Below are 16,147 nucleotides of genomic sequence, written 5' to 3' on the forward strand. Positions count from 1 at the left end.
CCCACTGGCACCGGAGGGATACCTTGTGTGTATCAAACGTCACAACGTAACTGGGTGACTATAAAGGTGCTCTACAGGTATTTCCGAAGGTGTACGTTGGGTTAGTATGGATCAAGACTGGGATTTGTCACTCCGTGTGACGGAGAGGTATCTCGGGGCCCACTCGGTAATACAACATCACACACAAGCCTTGCAAGCAATGTGACTTAGTGTAAGTCACGGGATCTTGTATTACGGAACGAGAAAAGAGACTTGCCTGTAACGAGATTGAAATAGGTATGCGGATACCGACGATCGAATCTCGGGCAAGTAACATACCGAAGGACAAAGGGAATGACATACGGGATTGCCTGAATCCTTGACACTGAGGTTCAATCGATAAGTTATTTGGAGAATATGTAGGATCCAATATGGGCAGCCGGGTCCCGCTATTGGATATTGACCGAGGAGTACCTCGGGGCATGTCTGCATAGTTCTCGAACCCGCAGGGTGTGCACACTTAAGGTTCGGCGATGCTTTAATATAGTTGAGTTTTATGTGTGGTTACCGAATGTTATTCGGAGTCCGGGATGAGATCACGGACGTCACGAGGGTTTCTGGAATGGTCCGGAGACGAATATTGATATATAGGATGACCTCATTTGATTGCCGGAAGGTTTTCGGGCATTACCGAGAATGTACCGGGAGTGACGAATGGGTTCCGGATGTTCACCGGGAGGGGGCCAACCCACCCGGGGAAGCCCATAGGCCCTAGGGGTGGCGCACCAGCCCTTGGTGGGCTGGTGGGACAGACCAATAAGGCCTATGCGCAAGGGATAAGAAAATCAAAGAGAAAAGAAAAAAAAGGAGGTGGGAAGGAAGGGAAGGACTCCACCTTCCAATCCTAGTTGGACTAGGATTGGAGGTGGACTCCTCCACCTCCTTGGCCGGCGCACCCTTGGGGTCTTGAACCCCAAGGCAAGCCTTCCCTCCCCTCCTCCTATATATAGTGGAGTTTTAGGGCTGATTTGAGACAACTTTTGCCACGGAAGCCCAACCACAAACACCACGGAGCCCTGCAGGAGTACATTTTTCACCACCACCAGAGCGCCGTCACGTTGCCGGAGAACTCATCTACTTCTCCGTCTTGCTTGCTGGATCAAGAAGGCCGAGATCATCGTCGAGCTGTATGTGTTGCTGAATGCGGAGGTGCCGTCCGTTCGGCACTAGATCGGAGCGGATCATGGGACAGATCGCGGGACGGTTCGTGGGACGGTTCGCGGGGCGGATCAAGGGACGTGAGGACGTTCCACTACATCAACATCGTTTCTTAATGCTTCCTACTGTGCGATCTACAAGGGTATGTAGATCCAATCTCCTCTCGTAGATGGACATCACCATGATAGGTCTTCATGCGAGTAGGAATATTTTTGTTTCCCATGCGACGTTCCCCATCACACTTTCCCTTGGACACGTCCTATGAACAAGGAGATCGTGTTCCACATTTAAGGGAATTCAAATAATGACTCGGGCTCGCCCACGCGTGTTCAACAGTGCAGTCGTTTTGGGAAGTGGTGGAGCTAGTAGCGCAGTAAGCGGGAACCCTTGGTTTTATAGCCTCCCATAAAAGGGAAAAAGATCCAAAGCCCACCACGGTCATTCCAAACTTGACTCCCCTTTCTTTCAAGCTCGCGTGCACAGATCCATTTCATCTCCCAACCTTTCTAGCCTCCCTTTTTCAGCTCAGCAATGGCCGGCTCGGGCTCTCAGGGCAAGTGGGAGATCTCTAGTGCCTCCGACAGAGACATCAAGGAGCTGAAGCGCTCCGCCTACCGCTCGGCCGACATCGCCTACCGTGCACCGGAGAAGAGCTAGGTGGTGCCTACACCAAGGCCCAGTGAGCGGGTGTTGTTCATCCCCCACTTCATCCGGGGACTAGGGTTCCCGCTGCACCCCTTTGTCAGGGGCCTGATGTTTTACTACGGGTTAGATTTTCACGATCTTCCCCCAAATTCAGTCATGCACATCTCTACCTTCATTACTGTTTGTGAGGCCTTCCTGTGGGTTCATCCGCACTTCGGCCTTTGGCTTAAAACCTTCAACGTCAAGCTGAAGTCGGTGAGCAGTAAACATGCCGACTGTGGAGGGTCCGTGATAAGCAAGCTTTGTCGTGTGGCATGACCGAAGGGCACCTTGATTGACACCATCAAGGGCTGGCAGAAGGAGTGGTTCTACATCACCGAACCATGAGAAGCAAACTGGGCACTGCTTGCAACATTCAGATCTAGACCCCCCGTGAGGCTAACCTCATGGGTTAAAAAAGATCTAGACTAGGGACCGGCTTCGTATGTGAAGCTGCTGCACAAGCGTATCACACAGATGGTGGCAACGAACATCGAGCTGACCGACGTGGTCAGGTCATCCTCCATCACCGCATCCTCCCCTGCCAGCGTCGGGATACCCCAATGTGGTCCTAGAAGCCCAGCGACCCCTAGGTGGTGCAAGAATTCTACTGCACCACCCATGAGAACCTGTGGTGGATGCTTCTCAAGCCTCAGCATGATTGGCTGACCGAGGAGGAAGACACTGGATTGGATGCCGACCCCCCCTTGGAGGTATGTCCGAGCTCATATACTTACTTAAAGCTCCAATTTTTATTGAGGGTCTTACTATTTCTCCTACCATCCCTGCAGGGTTGGCTGGCCAAAGCCAAAAACATAGACGGCCCAGCTCCATTTCCCGAGGAACCCTGGTCGGCATTGCTGACCGCAATGCTAGTAGTGGCGCTGTACACGGTGCAAGAGAAGAAGAAGAAGGATACCTGCGTAGGTCTCCGTTTGAGGGGTCCTTCGGATACCAAGTCCAGCGACACCGATGTCTCCTCCACCCATGAGGGGGAGGATGAGGAAGATGAGGAGGAAAAAGATTTTCCCAAACGAGGAAGAGGGAGGTGCCAGAGGATGCCGAGGAGGGGCTGCCTCCTTGGGCCCTCAAAAGACCTTGCAAGGGCAAGGTCACCCTGCTCGATGATGGTCCGGATTCTGATGAGGAGCTCGGAGCCTTTGAGACGGTTCCCCAACGAACCTCTAGGGTTAAGTCCCCGACCCAAAGGTATGGAATCCGACCCTTTAGTTAGTGGAATTACACCGGGTTTTTATTATTAATGAGAAACGAGCTGTTCTTGTCGCAGCCCTGTCCGAGACCATCCAACGAACCAGGTTTCAGAGGGGGGTTCGCCGCGAGCGAAGCTGGCGAAGAGGAGGAATGCATCCCGCACTACCCTTCCGTAGGCCTCGGATGAGGCAGCCGAGGTGGTATCCCACCAGGCCCCGCCGGCCAGAGACTAGGTGGTGATGGCCGAGGTGGCTACATCGGATGTCGAGGATCGAGAGGTCCTGGCCTTAGTTCATACACCCGCCACCGAAGACCGGGATGTCCTGGCTGAGGTCCATGCCTTAGTCATCGGGACCCAGGAGGTTGGTTCCTTCCCCACAAGCGGATAGGGGGACCGAATTCCCTCCGAGCTTCCTCCGGAGATAGCTCCAGGGAGCTCTAGTCTTCCAGAGTCTTCGGTGCTCCCTCCGGTGTCGCCCGTGACAGAGCAGGTTGCAGTTGAGTGTCCGGCCATGATGAATGATGCCCTGGTGAAAGAACATATGCTCCCTTGGTGATTTTGATAATTCATGACAACATACATTGTCTCTTGGACTAACACTTTTACCTAGATATTTCAGGATTAGTCCATGGAGAGCTATGGCTTAAAGTTTATGCGGAGATACCCCTTGATGCAAGAAAGGAATAATATTGGCTCAGGATTCAAGCTAGAAGACTCTTCATTTTATATTTGTGAGAAGTCACTTTTGAGTCCATAGGAAATCCAATACTATTAAAAGGGGGTGAGGTAGTAAAATGAACTGATTTCTCAAATGCTCAAAGTTAGCCACCAAAACACTCCGTTATTTTCCCCACATATCCACTGTGTCAAGTTCCACATTCACAAATTCGGTGTCACCAACATTTCCACATCAGACCCATCGAGTTTGAACCTCGGACAGAACGCTAGCTATTCCCACCAAATCGGTGCAACCAAAATTGCATCGGTGCTACCGAGTTTAATGTGACCAACATCCCGTTGCCAAGATACACAAAATCGGAATTTGCGAGTTTGAGTATCGGTGCCACTGAGTTTGGTCATTTGACCATTAGTCACCTTTTCGGTGCCACTGAGTTCTATATATCGGTCTCACTGAGGTTCAAAAGTTCACACCTTTAGTACTAGTCCGTACCACCGAGTTTCCAACTTCGGTGTCACCGAGTTTGCTCTTTTGTGTGTAACGGTTGGATTTTGGCTACTGCCTATATATACCCCTTCACCCACCTCTCATTCATGGGAGAAGCACTCAGAACACACACTTCATTTCCAGATCCATTTTCTGAGAGAGAACCACCTACTCATGCGTTGAGACCAAGATATTCCAATCCAATCATTTGAAACTTGATTTCTAGCCTCCCCAAACTACTTTCCACCAAATCAACCTCTCCGTCCCATGCATATTCTGTGCGAGAGTGATTTGTGTTGAGGAGACTATCTTTAGAAGCACAAGAGCAAGGAGTTCATTGATCTACCACATCTATTACCTTTTGGAGGGTGGTGCCTCCTAGATTGGTTAGGTGTCGCTTAGGAGCCTCCTACATCATGTTGTGGAGTTGAACCAAGATGTTTGTAAGGGCAAGGAGATTGCCTACTTTGTGAAGATCTACCATGAGTAAGGCTAGTCCTCCGTGGACGTAAGCCGTGGTGGGATAGATAGTACCTCTTGAGCTTGCGTTGGTTTTCCCTTCAAGAGGAAAGGATGATGCAACGAAGTAGATAAGTATTTTCCTCAGTTTGTTTGAGAACCAAGGTATCAATCCAGTAGGAGGAACAAGCGAGACTCCAATAGTAGTACCTACACAAATAATCAAACACTTGCACCCAACGCTATAAAGGGGTTGTCAATCCCTTCAGAGTTATATGCAAGGATGAGATATGATAGAGATAGCTATAAAATGTTGATATATCTGAAAGTAAAACTAAAGTAAACAAATTGCAGCAAAGTATTTTTGGTATTTTTGGTTTATAGATCTGAAAATATGATATGGAAAATAGACCCAGGGGCCATAGGTTTCACTAGATACTTCTCTCATAAAGGAAAATAATATGGTGGGTGAACAAATTACTATTGAGCAATTGATAGAAAAGGAAATATTTATGAAGATATCCAAGGCAATTATTATGCATATAGGATCACGTCCTTATCAAGTAGACCGAAACGATTCTGCATCTACTCCTATTACTCCACACATCGACCGACTCCTGCATGCATCTAGAGTATTAAGTTCAAGAAGAATAGAGTAACGCATTAAGTAAGATGACATGATGTAGAGGGATAAACTCTTGCCTACATTCTTTTTCTTTTTTTCTCTTTTTTCTTTCTTTTTGGATGGGCTTCTATGACCTCTTTTATTTTTATGGGCTTCGTTGGCCTCTTTTATTTGTTGTAAAGTCCGGAGACTCATTCCAACTTGTGAGGGAATCATAGGTTCCATCATCCTTTTTTCTCACACAGGACAATGCTCTAATAATGCAAAATCATCACACTTTCATTTACTTACAACTCAAAAGATTACAACTCGATATATTAGAACAAAGTATGACTCTACAAGAAATATGGAAGTGATGGTGTGTGTCGTAAAAACGAGATGGTGGTGTTGCATGGCAATATATCTCGGAATGGCTATGAAAATGCCATAATAGGTATGTATGGTGGCTGTTTTGAGTAAAATATATGGTGGCTGTTTTGAGGAAGGCGAAAGTTGTGCTGTACTAGAGAGACTAGCAAAAAGGATGAGAGTGCGTATAATCCATGAACTCAACATTAGTCATAAAGAACTCACATACTTATTTCAAAAGCCTATTAGTTATTGAAGCAAAGTATTAGACGCATGCTCCTGGGAGAAGGGTTGGTAGATGTTAACCATCGCGCGACCCCGACGTCCACACAAAGGTTGACAATCATTAAACAAGTCATGCTCTGACTTCATCACATACCGATTCACCATACGTGCATGCTACAGGAATCACAAGCTTCAATACCAGTATTTTTTCTAATTCACAATCACTTACTAGCATGACTCTCATATCACCATCCTCAAATCGCAAAACTATATGCAAGGAATCAAACTTCTCATCATATTCAATGCACTTAATATGAAAGTTTTTATTATATCCCTTTTTGGATGCCAATTATATTAGGAATAAATTTATAACGTAAACCAATTACCGTGCTATTTAAAGAACCCTCAAAATAGCATAAGTGAAGTATGAGAGTTTAATAATTTCATAACACCACCGTGCTCTAAAAGATATAATTGAAGTACTAGAGAAACATTGCCTAGCTCAAAGGATATAAGTGAAGCATAAAGAGTATTATAATAAATTCACGATTCATTGTGTGTGTGTGTCTCTCTCTCAAAATATGTGTTCAGCAAGGATGATTGTGGCAAACTAAAAAGTAAAGACTGATATCATACAAGACGCTCCAAGCAAAACACATATCATGTGGTGAATAAAAATATAGCCTCAAGTAAATTTACCGATGGATTGAAGACGAAAGAGGGGATGCCTTCCGGGGCATCCCCAAGCTTATGAATTTTGGTATCCTTGAATATGGCTTGGGGTTCCTTGGGCATCCCCAACCTTAGGCTCTTTCCACTCCTTATTCCATAATCCATCAAATCTTTACCCAAAACTTGAAAACTTCACACCATAAAACTCAACAGAAAACTTGTGAGATCCCTTAGTATAAGAAAGATAAATCACCACTTAGGTACTGTTGTGAACTCATTATTTATTTATATTGATGTAATATTTATTGTATTCTAACTTCTCCATGGTTCATACCCCCCCGATACAACCCATAGATTCATCAAAATAAGCAAACAACACAAAGAAAACAGAATCTATCAAAAACAGAACAGTGTATAGCAATCTGTTTACTTCGAATACTTGTGTAACTCCAAAAATTCTTAAACATTAGGACGAATTGGTAAATTTGAAACCAATATTGTGTAAATATTCAGATCAAAAGCACGTTCCAGTGAATTTATAAAATTTCTGTACTGAGAGCAAAAGTTTCTGTTTTTCAGCAAAATCAACTTGCAATCACCATAGACCATCCCAAAGGTTTTACTTGGATCAAACACTAATTAAAACAATAAAACACAATTATTACAGAGCTAATAATATGTGCAGCACTCAAAAATAGAAACAAAAAACAAAAGCAACACCAATAAAATTGGGTTGCCTCCCAACAAGCGCTATTGTTTAACGCCCCTAGCTAGGCATAATGCGATAGATCTAAGTGTTATCATCTTTGGTATGCAATCCATAGGTAGCTCTCATTATAGATTCAAAAGGTAATCTTATTTTCTTTATAGGAAAGTGCTCCATGCCTTTCCTTAATGGGAATTGGAATCTAATATTACCTTCCTTCATGTCAATAATTGCACCAATCATTCTAAGGAAGGGTCTACCAAGAATAATAGGACATGTAGGATTGCATTATATACCAAGAAGAATGAAATATACGGGCACATAATTCCTATTATGAACAATAAGAACATCATTAATCCTTCCCGCATGTTTCTTAATTGTGGAATCCGCTAGATGCAAATTTAGAGAACAATCATCAAATTGCGTCCACCATATGTTTAGTATAAGCCTTATTTTGACTTTAGGCATGTGGAGAATTTAACATGGATTGCAACAAGGAAACACAATCAATTAAAGAGAAACTATCATAATTAAAATTCTTGAAATCTGAAAGAGTGGGTTCATTGCTATTTAACTTTTGACCTCTTCCATCCCACTTTTATCAATTTTATCACTAAGATCTATGAACTCCGAATCATTGGGACACCTTTTAGCTAAAGTTAACTCATCTCCAGTCCCATATTTTCAGGTTTTATTCTAGAAAACAAAGATTCAATAGGTGTCACACCAATCACTTTTAGATCTTCATCAATATTATCACGAGAAAACACCTTTTCAAGCCATTCACGCTTAGCATGTATTCTAGCGGTTCTATCTTTACACTCATCAATAGAAATTCTCATAGATTTTAAAGACTCATTAATATCTTGCTTGGGTGGAATATATCTAATTTATAAAGAACTAATCTCAAGAGAAATTCTATCAACGTTCCTAGCCAAATCATCAACCTTGAGCAATTTGTCTTCAATCATAGCATTGAAACTTTTTTGAGAGCTAATGAATTCTTTAATATTATTCTCAAGATAAGAGGGCATCTTATTATAATTCCCATAATAACTGTTGTAGGACTTACGATAATTATTAGAGGAATTACTAGGAATGGTCTAGGATTAAAATTACTTCTATACGCGTTATTGCCAAAATTGTTCCTACCAACAAAATTCACATCCATAGATTCATTATTATTTCCAATCAAAGAATACAAAGTCATATCATTGGGATCAATAGGAGCACTCTTACTAGCAAAAATTTCATTATTTCATCCATCTTTCCACTCAAAGTATTTATTTCTTCCATAGCATGCAATTTTTTACTAGTAGGAGATCTTTCGGTATGCCATTGAGAGTAATTTTCCATAATATTATCTAGGATTTTAGTAGCTTCTCCTAATGTGATTTCCATCAAAGTTCCACCCACTGCTGATTCTAAAAGATTTCTAGAAGGAAAATTCAACCCCGCATAATTTTTTTGTATAATCATCCATAAGCTCAAACCATGCATAGGGCAATTCCATCCTCTCCCAAGATTGTGCAACATTCTCATGATCAAGTTGCTTAAAATTCATTATATCGTTCCTAAGGGATATAATCTTAGCGGGCGGAAAGTACTTGGAAATAAAAGCATCTTTACACTTATTCCATGAATCAATACTATTTTAAGGTAAAGATGAAAACCAAGTTTTGGCACGATCTCGTAATGAGAAAGGAAATAGCTTTAATTTAATAATTTCATTATCCACATCTTTCTTCTTCTGCATATCACACAACCCAATGAAAGTATTTAGATGGGATGCGTCATGTTTACTAGGAAGGCCAGGAAATTGTTCTTTCATAACAAGATTGAGCAAAGCGGCATTAATTTCACAAGATTCCGCACTATTGGCGGGATCAATCGAAGTACTAATAAAATCATTATTAGTAGTAGTCGAAAAATCACATAACTTGTTATTTTCTTGAGCCATCGTGACAAAGCAATCTAGCACACAAGCAAGCAAACAAAAACAAGAACGAAAAAGGGGGAAGAAAAAGACAAATCTTTTTGGTATTTTATGAAAATCTTTTTAGAAATGGGGGAGAGGAAAATGAGAGGCAAATGACAAATAAAGTAAATTCAAGAGATGAGTTTGTGAAGGGTACTTAGTGATCTTGCTATGTATCCTCCCCGACAACGACGCCAAAAATCCTTCTTGCTACCTCTTGAGCTTGCGTTGGTTTTCCCTTGAAAAGGAAATGGTGATGCATCGAAGTAGATAAGTATTTACCTCAGTTTGTTGAGAACCAAGGTATCAATCCAGTAGGAGGAACAAGATATACTCCGATAGTAGTACCTACACAAATAATCAAACACTTGCACCCAACGCTATAAAGGGGTTGTCAATCCCTTCAGAGTTATTTGCAAGGATGACATCTGATAGTGATATGTATAAAATATTGATAGATATGAAAGTAAAACTAAAGTAAATAAATTGCAGCAAAGTATTTTTCGTATTTTTGGTTTATAGATATGAAAATATGATATGGAAAATAGACCTGGGGGCCATAGGTTTCACTAGAGGCTTCTCTCATAAAGGAAAATAATACGATGGATGAACACATTACAGTTGAGTAATTGATATAAAAGCAAATAATTATGAAGATATCCAAGGCAATGATTATGCATATAGGCATCACGTCCATATCAAGTAGACCGAAACGATTCTGCATCTACTACTATTACTCCACACATCGACCGACTCCTGCCTGCATCTAGAGTATTAAGTTCATGAAGAACAGAGTACCGTATTAAGTAAGATGACATGATGTAGAGGGATAAACTCAAGCAATATGATGAAACCCCCATATTTTTACCCTTGATGGAAACAATACAATACATGCCTCACTACCCCTACTGTCACTGGGTGAGGACATCGCAAGATTGAACCCAAAACTAAGAACTTCTCCCATTGCAAGAATTACCAGTCTAGTTGGCCAAACCAAACAAATAATTCGAATAGACTTGCAAAGATATGAAATCATCTATATAAGAATTCAGAAGAGACTCAAATAATATTCTTGGATAATCTGAACATAAACTCAAAATTCATCGGATCTCAACAAACACACCGCAAAAGAGTATTACATTGGATAGATCTCCATGAAGATCATGACGAACATGGTATTGAAGATCTAAGAGAGAGAAGAAGCCATCTTGCTACTAGCTATGGACCCGTAGGTCTGTGGTGAACTACTCACACACCATCGGAGGGGCAATGGAGTTGATGTAGATGCCCTCCGTGATCAATTCTCTCTTCAGCACATTACCGAAAAAGGCTCCCAGATTGGATCTCTCGGGAACAGAGGTTCCTGGCGGCGTAAAACTATTCTCGTGGATCTTTTTGGTGTTTCTAGAATATTTGGGATCTATAGGCGAAGAATTAGTTTTAGGAGACCAGAAGGCCCACAAGCCAGGGGGCGCGACCACCCCCAGGGCACGCCCTGCAGGCTTGTGGCCTCCCGACAACTTTCTTGCCCCCTACTCCAAGTGTGTTGCGTGTCTTCTGGTCCAGAAAAAATAATTTCTGGAGATTTTATTCCGTTTGGACTTTGTTTAATATTCCTTATCTGCAATATTCAAATACATGGAAAAACAGAAACTGGCACTAGGCTCTAGATTAATAGGTTAGTCTCAAAAATAATATAAAACAACATATAAATGCATATAAAGCATCCAAAACATATAATATAATAGCATGGAACAATAAAAAATTATAGATACATTGGAGACGTATCAATAGACAAGGCCGCTTCTTTGTGGACCCTCCGTGGGTGGAGCCCTCCGTGGACTCTCGCAGCCGTTACCCTCCGTGGGTTGAAGTCTCCATTAACATGGTCATACGATAGCACCACCTACCGGAACCATGCCAAAAAATCACCGTGTCAACCTCATGCGTTTTATCTCCCTACCTTACTCCTCTACGTTACACTTGCATGTTTTACTTTCCGCTGCTATACTCATAGGACTGCATGTGTAAGGTGACTTAGACTTGTTACAACTGCTAGATTTGTGCCCTCCTAGAAATTAGGTTAGGCTATATTTTCATCTTGACAAGTAGTCCATTCACTCCACCTCTAGACACATCTTCTATCGATCTCTTAATTAGTATCAGAGCCAGGTTCTCCAAAACCTTGGTTTAACCGGCACTGGAGGAAGATGAATGTGACTAGTTCCTAGTTTTTTAGTTGTAGAGTGCCTATTCTTGTTGGGGAGTACTTTAGACAATGGAAAGACGAAATGCTTGATATATTTGATGAGTTCCATTTGCGCAAGTATATTGAATATCCCTATGCGCCTCCCATTGATCCCATACATCCTTGTCATGATGATGAAGTTAATATGCTTGGTAACCTTAACACTGTCAATCTTATCATTAGAGGTTTACCAAGAAATGTGCTTAATCAGTTGCAAAAATTTGAGTGTGCTCATACCTTGTGGAAAGACTTAGAGAAAAGATATCCAAATTATTCCTTGAAAAATCTTGATATCATTGTTCACAAGTACATTGCTTTCCATAAGATGAAGCCAACCGATCCAAACTTAGGTAAATACCTATTTGAGCTTGGTGACCTCATGCGTGCTAAAGGAAATGTCATTACCATCAATAACATCATTGTTGAAGCCATTCGAACGCATAAACTTGAACATTGTGATAGTCAAATAACCTTATTCTGTGAAGCGGAGTACATGGCTGCCTCGGAGGCGGCTAAGGAGGGTGTCTGGATGAAGCAGTTCATGACGGATCTTGGAGTGGTGCCAAGCGCACTGAATCCAATAACCTTATTCTGTGACAACACTGGTGCCATTGCCTTAGCAAAGGAACCGCGGTTTCACAAGAAGACCAGACACATCAAACGACGCTTCAACCTCATCCGCGACTACGTCGAGGAAGAGGATGTAAATATATGCAAAGTGCACACGGATCTGAATGTAGCAGACCCGCTGACTAAACCTCTTCCACGGCCAAAACATGATCGACACCAGAACTGTATGGGTGTTAGATTTATTACAATGTAATTCACATGGTGATGTGAGGGCTAGATTATTGACTCTAGTGCAAGTGGGAGACTGTTGGAATTATGCCCTAGAGGCAATAATAAATATATAGTTATTATTATAATTCCTGTATCAAGATAATAGTTTATTATCCATGCTATAATTGTATTGAATGAAGACTCATTTACATGTGTGGATACATAGACAAAACACCGTCCCTAGCATGCCTCTAGTTGGCTAGCCAGTTGATCGATGATAGTCAGTGTCTTCTGATTATGAACAAGGTGTTGTTGCTTGATAACTCGATCACGTCATTGGGAGAATCACGTGATGGACTAGACCCAAACTAATAGACGTAGCATGTTGATCGTGTCATTTTGTTGCTACTGTTTTCTGCATGTCAAGTATTTATTCCTATGACCATGAGATCATATAACTCACTAACACCGGAGGAATGCTTTGTGTGTATCAAACGTCGCAACGTAACTGGGTGACTATAAAGATGCTCTACAGGTATCTCCGAAGGTGTTAGTTGAGTTAGTATGGATCAAGACTGGGATTTGTCACTCCGTGTGACGGAGAGGTATCTCGGGGCCCACTCGGTAATACAACATCACACACAAGCCTTGCAAGCAATGTAACTTAGTGTAAGTTGCGGGATCTTGTATTACGGAACGAGTAAAGAGACTTGCCGGTAAACGAGATTGAAATAGGTATGCGGATACTGACGATCGAATCTCGGGCAAGTAACATACCGAAGGACAAAGGGAATGACATACGGGATTATACGAATCCTTGGCACCGAGGTTCAAATGATAAGATCTTCGTAGAATATGTAGGATCCAATATGGGCATCCAGGTCCCGCTATTGGATATTGACCGAGGAGTCTCTCGGGTCATGTCTACATAGTTCTCGAACCCGCAGGGTCTGCACACTTAAGGTTCGACGTTGTTTTATGCGTATATGAGTTATATGGTTGGTTACCGAATGTTGTTCGGAGTCCCGGATGAGATCACGGACGTCACGAGGGTTTCCGGAATGGTCCGGAAACGAAGATTGATATATAGGATGACCTCATTTGATTACCGGAAGGTTTTCGGAGTTACCGGGAATGTACCGGGAATGACGAATGGGTTCCGGGAGTTCACCGGGGGGGGGGGGCAACCCACCCCGGGGAAGCCCATAGGCCTTGAGGGAGACACACCAGCCCTTAGTGGGCTGGTGGGACAGCCCACAAGTACTCTATGCGCCAAGAGAAGAAAAATCAAGAGGAAAAGAAAAAAAAAGAGGAGGAGGTGGGAAGGGAGGGGGACTCCCTCCCACCAAACCTAGTCCAACTCGGTTTGCGGGGGAGAGTCCTCCCCCTTGGACTCGGCCGACCCCCTTGGGGCTCCTTGAGCCCCAAGGCAAGGCCCCCTCCCTCCCACCTATATATACGGAGGTTTTAGGGCTGATTTGAGACGACTTTTCCACGGCAGCCCGACCACATACCTCCACGGTTTTTCCTCTAGATCGCGTTTCTGCGGAGCTCGGGCGGAGCCCTGCTGAGACAAGGTCATCACCAACCTCCGGAGCACCGTCACGCTGCCGGAGAACTCTTCTACCTCTCCGTCTCTCTTGCTGGATCAAGAAGGCCGAGATCATCGTCGAGCTGTACGTGTGCTGAACGCGGAGGTGCCGTCCGTTTGGTACTAGATCGTGGGACTGATCGCGGGATTGTTCGCGGGGCGGATCGAGGGACGTGAGGACGTTCCACTACATCAACCGCGTTCTCTAACGCTTCTGCTGTACGGTCTACAAGGGTACGTAGATCACTCATCCCCTCTCGTAGATGGACATCACCATGATAGGTCTTCGTGCGCGTAGGAAATTTTTTGTTTCCCATGCGACGTTCCCCAACAGTGGCATCATGAGCTAGGTTCATGCGTAGATGTTTTCTCGAGTAGAACACAAAAGTTTTTGTGGACGGTGATGTGCGTTTTTCTGACCTCCTTAGTCTTTTCTTCATTCCGCGGTATTGTTGGATTGAAGCGGCTTGGACCGACATTACTCGTACGCTTACGAGAGACTGGTTTCATCGTTACGAGTAACCCCCTTTGCTCAAAGATGACTGGCAAGTGACGGTTTCTCCAACTTTAGTTGAATTGGATTTGACCGAGGAGGTTCTTCGATGAGGTTAAATAGCAACTCATATATCTCCGTTGTGGTGTTTGCGTAAGTAAGATGCGATCCTACTAGATACCCTTGGTCACCACGTAAAACATGCAACAACAAAATTAGAGGACGTCTAACTTGTTTTTGCAGGGTATGATTGTGATGTGATATGGCCAACGATGTGATGTGATATATTGGATGTATGAGATGATCATGTTGTAATAGAAATATCGACTTGCACGTCGATGGTACGGCAACCGGCAGGAGCCATAGGGTTGTCTTTATACTAACGTTTGTGCTTGCAGATGCGTTTACTATTTTGCTAGGATGTAGCTTTAGTAGTAATAGCATAAGTAGCACGACAACCCCGATGGCAAGACGTTGATGGATGATCATGGTGTGGCGCCGGTGACAAGAAGATCGTGCCGGTGCTTTGGTGATGGAGATCAAGAAGCACGTGATGATGGCCATATCATGTCACTTATGAATTGCATGTGATGTTAATCCTTTTATGCACCTTATTTTGCTTAGAACGACGGTAGCATTATGAGGTGATCTCTCACTAAAATTTCAAGACGAAATTGTGTTCTCCCCGACTGTGCACAGTTGCTACAGTTCGTCGTTTCGAGACACCACGTGATGATCGGGTGTGATAGACTCAACGTTCACATACAACGAGTGCAAAACAGTTGCGCACGCGGAACACTCGGGTTAAGCTTGACGAGCCTAGCATGTGCAGACATGGCCTCGGAACACATGAGACCGAAAGGTCGATCGTGAATCATATAGTTGATATGATTAGCATAGGGATGCTTACCACTGAAACTATACCCAACTCACGTGATGATCGGACTTGGGATAGTGTAAGTGGATCATGAACCACTCAAATGACTAGAGAGATGTACTTTTTGAGTGGGAGTTTAGCACATAATTTGATTAAGTTGAACTCTAATTATCTTGAACATAGTCTAAGTCCACTTTGAATAGATTTGTGTTGTAGATCATGGCTCACGCGACAGTCATCCTGAATTTTAATACGTTCCTAGAGAAAGCTAAGTTGAAAGATGATGGAAGCAACTTTGTAGACTGGCTCGTAATCTTAAGCTAATCTTACAAGCTGGGAAGAAGGATTATGTCCTTAATGCTGCGCTAGGAGATGAACCACCCGCTACGGCTGATCAGGATGTTAAGAACGCTTGGTTAGCGCGTAAGGAGGACTACTCAATAGTTCAATGTGCAGTCTTGTATGGCTTAGAACCGGGACTTCAACGTCGCTTTGAGCGTCATGGAGCATTTGAGATGTTCCAGGAGTTGGAGTTTATCTTTCAGAAGAACGCCCGGATCGATAGGTATGAGACCTCCGATAAATTCTATGCTTGCAAGATGGAGGAAAACTCGTCTGTCAGTGAACATGTGCTCAAAATGTCTGGATACTCAAACCGTCTAGCTGAACTGGGGATTGAACTCCCGCAAGAAGCTATCACTGACAGAATCCTTCAATCACTGCCGCCAAGCTACAAAGGCTTTGTGTTGAACTACAACATGCAAGGGATGAACAAGTCTCCCGGCGAGTTGTTTGCGATGTTGAAAGTCGCAGAGTCTGAACTCCGTAAAGAGCATCAAGTGTTGATGGTGAATAATACCACTAGTTTCAAGAGAAACGGCAAAGG

This window comes from Hordeum vulgare, chromosome 1H, assembly GCF_904849725.1.
Source record: "Hordeum vulgare subsp. vulgare chromosome 1H, MorexV3_pseudomolecules_assembly, whole genome shotgun sequence".
In the NCBI taxonomy this organism is placed as follows: Eukaryota; Viridiplantae; Streptophyta; class Magnoliopsida; order Poales; family Poaceae; genus Hordeum; species Hordeum vulgare.